General features: G+C 54.4%; 1 pseudogene; it reads left to right on the top strand.

Annotated features, from left to right (window-relative positions):
- The first annotated feature begins 9,831 nt into the window (after positions 1 to 9,831).
- On the top strand, positions 9,832 to 11,048 carry LOC143166225 (proteinase-activated receptor 2-like; annotated as a pseudogene).
- The last annotated feature ends 103 nt before the right edge of the window (positions 11,049 to 11,151 follow it).

Here is an 11,151-nt window from a genome sequence, read left to right as displayed (position 1 = left end):
CCCCGCCCTGCGCGTGGCCCCGCCCTCTCCCGGTTGACCCGCCCCCGGCAAGCACCGCCCCCCTCGGCAAGCATCGCCTCCCCCCCCCCGCCCCTTTTCCCAGGCAAGCCACTCCTCCCGGCGGACAAGCACCGCCCACCGCGCCAGGCAAGCCACGCCCACAGCAGTGCCCCGCGCGCCGCCTAGTGGTCAGTGCTGCGCGTCCCGCTGGAGCGCTGGGACACGGGCACGGAGGGACATGGGGACACAGGGAGATGGGGACACGGGGAGATGGGGACACGGGGACATGGGGACATGGGGACACAGGGAGTTGGGGACATGGGGACAAGGGGACATGGGGACATGGGGACACGGGCACGGGGAGACGGGGACACGGGGACATGGGGAGATGGGGAGATGGGGACATGGGGACACGGGGACATGGGGACATGGGGAGATGGGGAGATGGGGACACGGGGAGATGGGGACATGGGGACATGGGGAGACAGGGAGATAGGGACATGGGGACACGGGGACATGGGGACACGGGGAGATGGGGACATGAGGAGACGGGGACACGGGGACATGGGGAAATGGGGAGATGGGGAAATGGGGACATGGGGACACGGGGAGATAGGGACATGGGGAAATGGGGTGACAGGGAGACAGGGAGACAGGGAGACAGGGGGACAGGGACATGGGGACATAGGAACACAGGGAGGTAGGGACATGGGGACATGAGGTGTGTTGCGGCATGGGGACACCGGAAATGCTGAGGACCAAGTCCTTCTACATGAGGACACACAGAGCACTGGCCCCAGGACATGGTGACGTGTGGGGTGCCAGGGCACTGGTTCTGGGGCACAGGGAGATGTGGGGTGCTGAGACATTGGTCCTGGGGTGTGGGGACATGTGGGGCAGCATAACCCAGCCCCCAGGCACAGGGACACATGGGGTCCCATGTCACGTGGAGGATGCAGAGCCCCTGGCTTGGCAGGACCCTGCCATGGGGACACAGGTGAGGTGCTGAGCAGTGGCATTCGGTGGGGGGCATCTGCAACCATTAGGACTCCCCAGCCAGCCCTTGCCCCATCTGTCCCTGGTCCCTCCGTCCCTCTGTCCCTCTGTACCCCTCCCTTCCTCCTCCTGTCCCCTTCAGCTCTCACTTCTCTGTCTGTCCTGCTTTTTCTCTGTCTGTGGTTCCTGCAGAACTTGTGGCTCTCCCCGCTGTCCCTTTTGTCCCCTTACTGCTCTCTCCCTGACATTTTTGGGGTCAGTTGCACATGTCCTGGTTCCCCTGCTGCATGTCAAAGTGCAAGGCTGGGCTGGAGCTGTGTCACCGGGTCTGTTATTCCCCTCCACGGCCCCTCTCCTGCAGGAGGGAGCCGGGAAAATGGACCGGGGGCTACCCAACACCCACTTGGGTGGCAGGAAGGGGACGGCAGAGTGGGACAATGTAGGGCGGCCCCATCTACAGGGTGACATCAGCTTGTCAGCCTCACCAAGGTGATCGATGCCTGGGGATGTCTGGTCCTGGCAGGGCTGGGCATGCAGGGTGCCCTGTGCCCCTGGGGTGCTGCAATGGGGCAGGGGCATATGTCACCAGGCTGGGAGTCAGCTGTGTCCTTCCTGTCCCATGCCTGGGGCACGTACAGTTCCACCTGCCCGCTGTGGTTCACAACCATCTTTTGATGGCTGCCTTACCTCTGCGTCTTCCTCCCTGCAGCGTGCCATTGCGTGCTGGCAGCTGGAAATCATCCCAGTCTCTGTAATGTCCCCCGGGGGCTCGGTGGCGGTGGCAGCTGGTGGTCATCTTGTGCTCCCCACCACCCATCTGGCCACTCGGACCACAGGGACACGGGCAGGACACAGGCAGCCCCCCGGCGCGACGTGGAGGAGAAAGAGGAAGCGTGCCAGCGGGGAGGGGGCTGGTGCCTGTCCTGTCGCGGTGATGCACGGTGGGGCCAGTCCTGCCTACGGCATTTGTGCAGACCCAGCTTGCGCAGAGACCACCCTGCAGGGGTGTCCCAGCCAGTACCTTCGCCCGGCTCTGCTGCTGTCTGTGTTGCCCTCCTGCGCCTGGCTTGGCTCAGCCACCCAATTCTCTCAAAGTAAGTGCCTTGGTGGGTCTGGGGGGTGATGGAGTAGGGGAGGGAGGCTTCTTTGGGACCCCCCGACATCGTGTCCCGTGACACTTTGTCCTAGTTTTGGCTGGGATAGAGTTAATTCGCTTCCTAGTAGCTGGTACAGTGCTGTGTTTTGGATTTTGGATGAGAACAATGTTGATAACACACCGATGTTTTAGTTGTTGCTGAGCAGTGCTTACACTAGTCAAGGCCTTTTCAGCTCCCCATGCTCTACCGACTGAGCAGGCTGGAGGTGCACAAGAAGCTGGGAGGGGGCACAGCCAGGACAGCTGACCCAAACTGGCCACAGGGACATTCCATACCATGGGACGTCATGCTCAGTACATAAACTGAGGGAAAGCTGGCCGGGGGGGCCGCTGCTTGGGGACTGGCTGGGCATCGGTCGGCGGGTGGTGAGCAATTGCACTGTGCATCACTTGCTTTGTGTATTCTTCTTCTTCTTACTATTATTATTAGGATTTTATTTTATTTCAATTATCAAACTGTTTTTATCTCAATCCACGAGTTTTCTCGCTTTTACTCTTCCAATTCTCTCCCCCATCCCACTGGGGCAGGGGAGTGAGCGAGTGGCTGTGTGGTGCTTGGTTGCCGGCTGAGGTTAAACCACGACAGTCCTTTTTGGTGCCCAACGTGGGGCACGAAGAGTTTGATGTTACAATAGATTAACCAGAGCTCATTAAGGAATTTATATCTGTTAACAGTTGCGGGTCACAATAGTGATTCATCTATTCTCGATATTAGTTTATCTGATCTGCATCATGTTCTTTTTTTGCTGTACTTGTTAAAGATTAGTGTTGGTTTTTGCGGTTTGCTGTGCTCTGCAGTGATCAGTGATGTTTTGCCTGGGAGGTTTGTTATTAAAACACTGGCCTTGAGCTTAATCTGGTATTTGAGCTTTGTACTGAAGCCATTACTGTACTTCGGGTACCACTGCGTGGAGACAATTAGCAATTACAGTCCTTCCTCTGAGAGGTTTTTTATGGAGGAAATACAGAATGGCAGCGTTGCTACCTTCTATGATGTTTCCTCCTTCGTTACAGTAACTTTTCAGTATCTTGAACATCCTTGGGTAGTTAAGATACTTCTATTGATATTTCTTGGGAATATTGTTTCGGTTTTGTCTAAGGTTAATAAGCAATTTAAGAATATAATCCAGAGATCTGTCCCAAGGCTGGATAGTTATGAGTGGCAGGGTGTGTGGGACAAGATGGGCAAGTACCTAGGCCAATGGGCACCCCCAGTGTTTTGGAACTTCACCCCTGAGCAGTGCAGAATCCTGAAAGGTTAGTAGAATATTTGGACAAAGTATGCTGTCACCCTGGCAACTCCGGAGAGATGCAGATCATTGCACCATGCTGGGGCCTGGCCCATGCCTACCGAGCCCTGTTCAACACCATTCAGTACCCTCAAAGGGAAGAGAAGGTCTCTGGCTCTGATGGTAAAACGACAGGCCCTGTGGTCACTCAGACCCCGGCGACAGGCCCTGTGGCTGAACCAAAGAACCAGCCTGTGCCGGTATCAGTCACCCCTGTACACAAGAAGAAATCTTGGAAGTGGAAGTCGGCTTGTGTAGTAAGGGTGGAAGAAATGACTTCTAAAAGGGAGCCGGAGGAAGAAGTGTACGAGGCAGACTACCCTGGAGTAGGGCTATCACAAGAACAGGAGGAGGAGAGCTGGCCGCTGCCCGGGGAGGAAGAAGAGGAAGAACTCATAAATGAGGCGGTAACCACTCGATCTCTATCCCTCAGTGAGCTGCGAGACATACGAAAAGATTTCAGCCGTTGTCCAGGCGAGCATATTGTCACCTGGCTGCTCCGATGCTGGGATAATGGGGCCAGTAGCCTGGAATTAGAGGGTAAAGAAGCCAAGCAGCTGGGATCCCTTTCTAGGGAAGGGGGCATTGACAAAGCGATTGGAAAAGGGACACGAGTCCTCAGCCTTTGGAGGCGACTCTTGTCAAGCGTGAAGGAAAGGTATTCCTTCAAGGAAGATGTCATATGTCATCCAGGCTAGTGGACCACCATGGAGAGGGGTATCCAGTACCTGAGGGAATTAGCTGTGCTGGAGGTGGTTTATGGTGACCTGAAAAACAAGCAGCTATGCAAAGATCCAGATGAAGTCAAGTGCACACGACCCATGTGGCAGAAGTTTGTAAGGAGCGCACCATTGTCGTATGCCAAGTCATTGGCAGTGATGGCCTGGAAAGACGGAGAGGGACAAACAGTGCATGAATTGGCTGGTTAACTCCGGCAATATGAAGAAAGTCTCTCTTCCTCCCTCGTCTTGGCTGTGGAGAAACTGTCCCGGAAGCTCCAGCAACTTGAAGAGGGTAGGTCCTACTCCAAACCTGTACGGACCAGTATCTTGGCTATTAGGAGTCAGCGTTCTTTTGCTCAAGAGAGAGAACGTAAAACTTACACACCACAGGGAACCCTATGGTTTTACCGGCGTGACGACGGAGAGGACATGAGAAAGTGGGATGGAAAACCTCCCTCAGCCCTAGAGGCACGGGTACGTGAGTTGCAAGGAAAAGCAATCACAAAAGGGGGTTCTTCCAGGGAAATTGCTGCCCCAGTTTCCAGCGGGCAGTTCCCCAGGCAGAGTAGAAGGGCCCATCTTACTTCTGCTCTTAATGAAGAGACTTCTGACTCGTATTCACAGGAACTGAGAAACGAATACTATGACGAGGACTAGAGGGGCCCTGCCTCCAGCCAGGTGGAGGAAAGGGACAACCGGGTTTACTGGACTGTGTGGATTCGGTGGCCTGGCACATCGGACCCACAGGCGTATAAGGCTCTAGTAGACACCGGTGCACAGTGTACCCTAATGCCATCAAGCTATACGGGGGCAGAACCCATCTGTATTTCTGGGGTGACGGGGGGATGCCAACAGCTAACTGTATTGGAAGCCGAAGTGAGTCTAACTGGGAATGAGTGGCAGAAGCACCCCATTGTGACTGGCCCAGGGGCTCCGCGCACCCTTGGCATAGACTACCTCAGGAGAGGGTATTTCCAGGACCCAGAAGGGTACCGGTGGGCTTTTGGTATAGCTGCCTTGGAGACAGAAGAAATTAAACAGCTGTCCACCTTGCCTGGTCTCTCGGAGGACCCCTCTGCTGAAGGTCGAAGACCAACAGGTGCCAATCGCTACCACCACACTGCACCGGTGCCAATATCGCATCAACTGAAACTGCCCGATTCCCATCCATAAGCTGATTCATCAGCTGGAGAGCCACGGAGTGATCAGCAAGACTCGCTCACCCTTTAACAGTCCCATATGGCCAGTGCGAAAGGCTAATGGAGAGTGGAGACTAACAGCAGACTATCGTGGCCTGAACAAAGTCATGCCACTGCTGAGTGCTGCTGTGCCGGACATGCCTGAACTTCAATACCAACTGGAGTCAAAGGCAGCCAAGCGGTATGCCACAAGTGATACCGCTAAGGCGTTTTTCTCAATCCCTTTGGCAGCAGAGTGCAGGCCACAGTTTGCTTTCACTTGGAGGGGCGTCCAGTACACCTGGAACCGACTGCCCCAGGGCTCAAAACACAGCCATTTGCCATGGACTGATCCAGACCGCACTGGAACAGGGTGAGACTCCGCAACACCTGCAACACATTGATGACATCATTGTGTGGGGCAACACAGCAGGAGAAGTTTTTCAAAGAGGGAAGAAAAGAGTCCAAATCCTTCTGAAAGCCGGTTTTGCCATAAACCAAAGCAAAGTCAAGGGACCTGCACAGGAGATCCAGTTTTGAGGAATAAAATGGCAAGTTGGACGTCGTCAGATCCCAATGGATGTGATCAACAAAATAACAGCCACGTCTCCACCAACTAGCAAAAAGGAAACACAAGCTTGCTTAGGCGTTGTGGGTTTTGGAGAGTGCATATTCCAAATTACAGTCTGATCGTAAACCCCCTCTATCAAGTGACCCGGAAGAAGAACCATTTCAAATGGGGCCCTGAGCAACGACAAGCTTTTGAACAAATCAAAGAGGAGACAGTTCATGCAGTAGCCCTGGGGCCAGTCCGGGCAGGACAAGATGTAAAAAATGTGCTCTCCACCGCAGCCAGGGAGAATGGCCCTACCTGGAGGCTCTGGCAGAAAGCACCAGGGGAGACTCGAGGTCGACCCCTGGGGTTTTGGAGTCGGGGATACAGAGGATCCGAGGCCCGCTATACTCCAACTGAAAGAGACATACTGGCAGCATATGAAGGGGTTTGAGCTGCTTCGGAAGTCACTGGTACTGAAGCACAGCTCCTCCTGGCACCCCGACGGCCGGTGCTGGGCTGGAAGTTCAAAGGGAGGGTCCCCTGTACGCATCATGCAACTGATGCTACGTGGAGTAAGTGGGTCGCACTGACCACACAACGGGCTCGAATAGGAACCCCAGTCGCCCAGGCATCTTGGAAGTGATCATGGATTGGCCAGAAGGCAAAGATTTTGGAATATTGCCAGAGGAGGAGGTGACGCATGCTGAGGAGGCCCCACTGCATAATAAACTACCAGCAAATGAGAAACAATATGCTCTGTTCACTGATGGGTCCTGTCGTCTTGTGGGAAAGCATCGGAGGTGGAAAGCGGCTGTATGGAGTCCAATGAGACAAGTTGTAGAAACTGCTGAAGGAGAAGGTGAATCGAGCCAATTTGCAGAAGTAAAGGCCATCCAGCTGGCTTTAGACATTGCTGACTGAGAAAAGTGGCCAGTGCTCTATCTCTATACTGACTCATGGACGGTGGCAAATGCCCTGTGGGGGTGGTTACAGCAATGGAAGTGGAGCAATTGGCAGCGCAGAGGCAAACCCATCTGGGCTGCCGCATTGTGGCAAGATATTGCTGCCCGGGTAGAGAACCTGGCTGTAAAAGTCCGTGACGTAGATGCTCACGTACCCAAGAGTCGGGCCACTGAAGAACATCAGAACAACCAGCAGGTGGGTCAGGCTGCTAAGATTGAAGTGGCTCAGGTGGATCTGGACTGGCAACATAAGGGTGAAGTATTTCTAGCTCGGGGGGCCCAGGACACCTCAGGCCATCAAGGAAGAGATGCAACATACAGATGGGCTCGTGATCGAGGGGTGGACTTGACCATGGGCACTATTGCGCAGGTTATCCATGAATGTGAAACATGCGCTGCCATCAAGCAAGCCAAGCGGTTAAAGCCCCTCTGGTATGGAGGACGATGGCTGAAACATAAATATGGGGAGGCCTGGCAGACTGATTATATCACACTCCCACAAACCCGCCAAGGCAAGCGCCACGTGCTTACAATGGTGGAGGCAACCACCGGATGGCTGGAAACATATCCCGTGCCCCATGCCACCGCCCGGAACACTCTCCTGGGCCTTGAAAAGCAAGTCCTACGACGACATGGCACCCCAGAAAGAATTGAGTCAGACAATGGGACTCATTTCCAAAACAACCTCATAGACACCTGGGCCAAAGAGCACGGCATCGAGTGGGTGTATCACATCCCTTGTCATGCACCAGCCTCCGGGAAAATGGAACGATACCATGGACTGTTAAAGACTACACTGAGAGCAATGGGTGGCGGGACGTTCAAACATTGGGCTACACATTTAGCAAAGGCCACCTGGTTAGTCAACACCAGGGGATCTGCCAATCGAGCTGGCCCTGCCCAGTCAGAACTTTTACGTACTGTAGATGGGAATAAAGTCCCTGTAGTGCACATAAAAAATGCGTTGGGGAAGACACTCTGGGTTATTCCTGCCTCGGGCAAAGGCAAACCCATCCGTGGGATTGCTTTTGCTCAAGGACCCGGCTGCACTTGGTGGATAATGCGGAAGGATGGGGAAGTCCGATGTGTACCTCAAGGGGATTTGATTTTGGGTGAGAACAGCCAATGATTTGAACTGTATGATGTTAATTGCTGCATAATATTATATGCCATACCAATGATATTACAACAAGAATCACCCAGATTAATGAAGAATGAACTTTGATGAAACCGAGCAAAGCACAGTGATGGTGGAACCAGGACTGGCTTCAACACGAAACAATCCAACACCGCATACCATCTCCATCTTTCCTGCCCTGAAAGATTATGATGACAGATGGAGCCCAAAGTCATGGACTGAATGAACTCAACAAACATTTTAGAGGGATGGCCCATAGACTAAGGGAATGATATCTGTGTGTATATATATCAAAAATAGGAAATGAGGTGGTGATCAGTTGGAATGTATTGGAAAGTGGGGGACCTGGGCATGACGTAGATGGTATAGAATAAGGGGTGGATACTGTCCTGGTTTCAGCTGGGATACAGTTCCTTTTCTTCCTAGTAGCTGGTACAGTGCTGTGTTTTGGATTTTGGATGAGAATAATGTTGATAACACACTGATGTTTTAGTTGTTGCTGAGCAGTGCTTACACTAGTCAAGGCCTTTTCAGCTCCCCATGCTCTACCGACTGAGCAGGCTGGAGGTGCACAAGAAGCTGGGAGGTGGCACAGCCAGGACAGCTGACCCAAACTGGCCAAAGGGACATTCCATACCATGGGACGTCATGCTCAGTACATAAACTGGGGGAAAGCGGGCCGGGGGGCTGCTGCTTGGGGACTGGCTGGGCATCGGTCAGTGGGTGGTGAGCAATTGCATTGTGTATCACTTGCTTTGTATCTTCTTCTTCTTCTTCTTCTTCTTCTTCTTCTTCTTCTTCTTCTTCTTCTTCTTCTTCTTCTTCTTCTTCTTCTTCTTCTTCTTCTTCTTCTTCTTCTTCTTCTTCTTCTTCTTCTTCTTCTTCTTCTTCTTCTTCTTTTCTTATTATTATTTCAATTATCAAACTGTTTCTATCTCAACCCATGAATTTTCTCACTTTTACTCTTCCAAGTCTCTCCCCCATCCCACCGGGAGTGGGGAGAGTGAGCGAGCAGCTGTGTGGTGCTCAGTTGCCGGCTGAGGTTAAACCACGACACACTTGGAGGGGATAGCTGGGTGTCACAGTGAAAGCTCAGGGCACTGTTCTGCTGCCTTCCCTGGGTGTCCATGTTGAAAACCTAAGTGAAGACCTGAAACCCTGCCACCCCTTCCCATTCTGGCAATAAAAATCAGGTTACTGCTCTCGTAATCTGAATTTCCCCTGTTCCCTGCACGCGGAGAGGTGGCAGAGGGAAACCTGTTGGATGTAACTGGGGTCCCCCAGGGCCAGGCATCCTGGGAACCACCTGGATGGAGCTTTTGGAGCTGGGGGTGATGCACAGGGGAGCAGAGCCCAACTGCATTTTTTGAGTAAGCCAGAAAAGAGATGTGATTGGGAGTTGTTTGTGTGGTGTCCCGGGACCTTCCTGTTCTTTGGTTTTGTTCTGAGTGTGCAGTGAAAAGCCTCCAACCACAAGAAGACGGGGAGGTGTGTGCAGCCCTGGATGTGGTGAAGGGCTGAGCCAGGGGGGCTGGCTGGGAGGAGGAGGAGGAGGCAGGAGCCCCGGTAGGACAACATCTCCCATACTGGCATGGGTGGCCACATCCTGACCCCGTCCTGGCGTTGGTTTCCCGTCTGCCCCTTCAATCCCGTTGGTTTGCGGGGGACCCATTGTGCTGGCCTCGGTAGGAAAAGGGATGTCAGCAGAGCTGCATGTCCCCGCAGCGGTGCGTGGGAGCAGAGCCCGTCTGGGCTGTGGGCAGGGCACCTTGCTGGGCTGGCATCGCCGTGGTGGTGGTGCAGGGTGAGCGGCGTGGACGGCGCAGGACGTGGCATGGCTCCATGCGGTGAGGGCGGCAGGATGCTAAGGGCTCCCATGTCCCGAGCTCTGCCTGCCATAAGGGCAGGGAGATGCCAGGTCCTGCATTTGCTGGTGGTTCTGCAGGGAGGGGTGACAGCTCCTGCATAGTCCTGAGCGGGAAGGGGCAGTGGGAGGGGGCTCTTGGCCAAGCCTGATGCCTTGTGTCCTCCACAGTGCATGACAAAGGGTGAGTCTTGATCCCCCTCACTCCGCAAGAAGAAGCCACGTGCCCCAGTGCCTCTGTGGAAGCTTTTCTCAACGTCACCCTCACCACCCACCTCCTTCCTGTCCTCTATTCCTTGGTGCTGCTCGTGGGGTTGCCGGCCAACGCTCTGGGCTGCTGTGTCCTGGTGAACAACTTCAGGAGATATTCCAGCACCCTCTTCCTGCTCAACCTGGCCAGTACCGACCTGCTCTTTGTCCTCCTGCTGCCCTTCAAGATCTCCTACCACCTCTTGGGCAATCACTGGCTCTTTGGAGACTACCTGTGCCGTACCATGGTGGCCTTCTTCTATGGGAACATGTAGAGCTCCATCCTCTTCCTCACCTGCATTGGCCTGGAGAGCTACATCTCTGTGGTGCACCTGTTCCTGTGGAAGGGCTCCAGTTGGACGTGGGGTGAGGCGGGCGTCTGTGTGGGCATCTGGGTGGTGGTGGGGCTGGGCATGAGCCCTCTGTTTTTGCACCCCCAGACAAGTCATATCTCCAGCCTGAACATCACAATGTGCCATGATGGCCTAGGAAAGGATGAGCACGTGTTCTTCGTCTACTATTTTCTCTCCCTGGTGGGGCTGAGCTTTGGCTTGCCCTTCGTGCTCATGACCATCTTCTGCAGCTGCATCCTGGTGCGGCTGCTGGCCAAGGGGAGACGCTACGGGCAGGTGGTGTGTGTCCTGGCCCTGGTCTTCATCCTCTGCTTCACTCCCAGCAATGTGCTGCTCTTCATCCACTACATGCTGGAGGCCACAGGGTGCCACAATGTCACCTATATCTGGTACACCCTGGTCCTGGTGCTTGGCACCTTCAACAACTACTTCAGTCCCTTCGTCTACTTCTATGTCTCCCAGGATTTTCGGGGCTGGGTCTGGGATGCAGGCTGCTGCTGCCCCGGGGGACTCAAAACCTTGGCAGGGAGGGCCTCGGAAAAGGCAGCCCTGCCCCTGAGGTCCAGCAAGCAGAGCCAGCTGTAGGCAGGGCTGAGGGGTGCCAGGCTGTGTCCCCCTGCCCTGGGGAGAGGGGATCCTGCAGCTTGGTGCCCGGCACAAAGGGCCGCACCGTCCCAGGTTGGCAGCA

Source organism: Aptenodytes patagonicus, chromosome 12 (assembly GCF_965638725.1).
Source record: "Aptenodytes patagonicus chromosome 12, bAptPat1.pri.cur, whole genome shotgun sequence".
In the NCBI taxonomy this organism is placed as follows: domain Eukaryota; kingdom Metazoa; phylum Chordata; class Aves; order Sphenisciformes; family Spheniscidae; genus Aptenodytes; species Aptenodytes patagonicus.
This window is presented reverse-complemented; position numbering and strand designations above follow the sequence as displayed.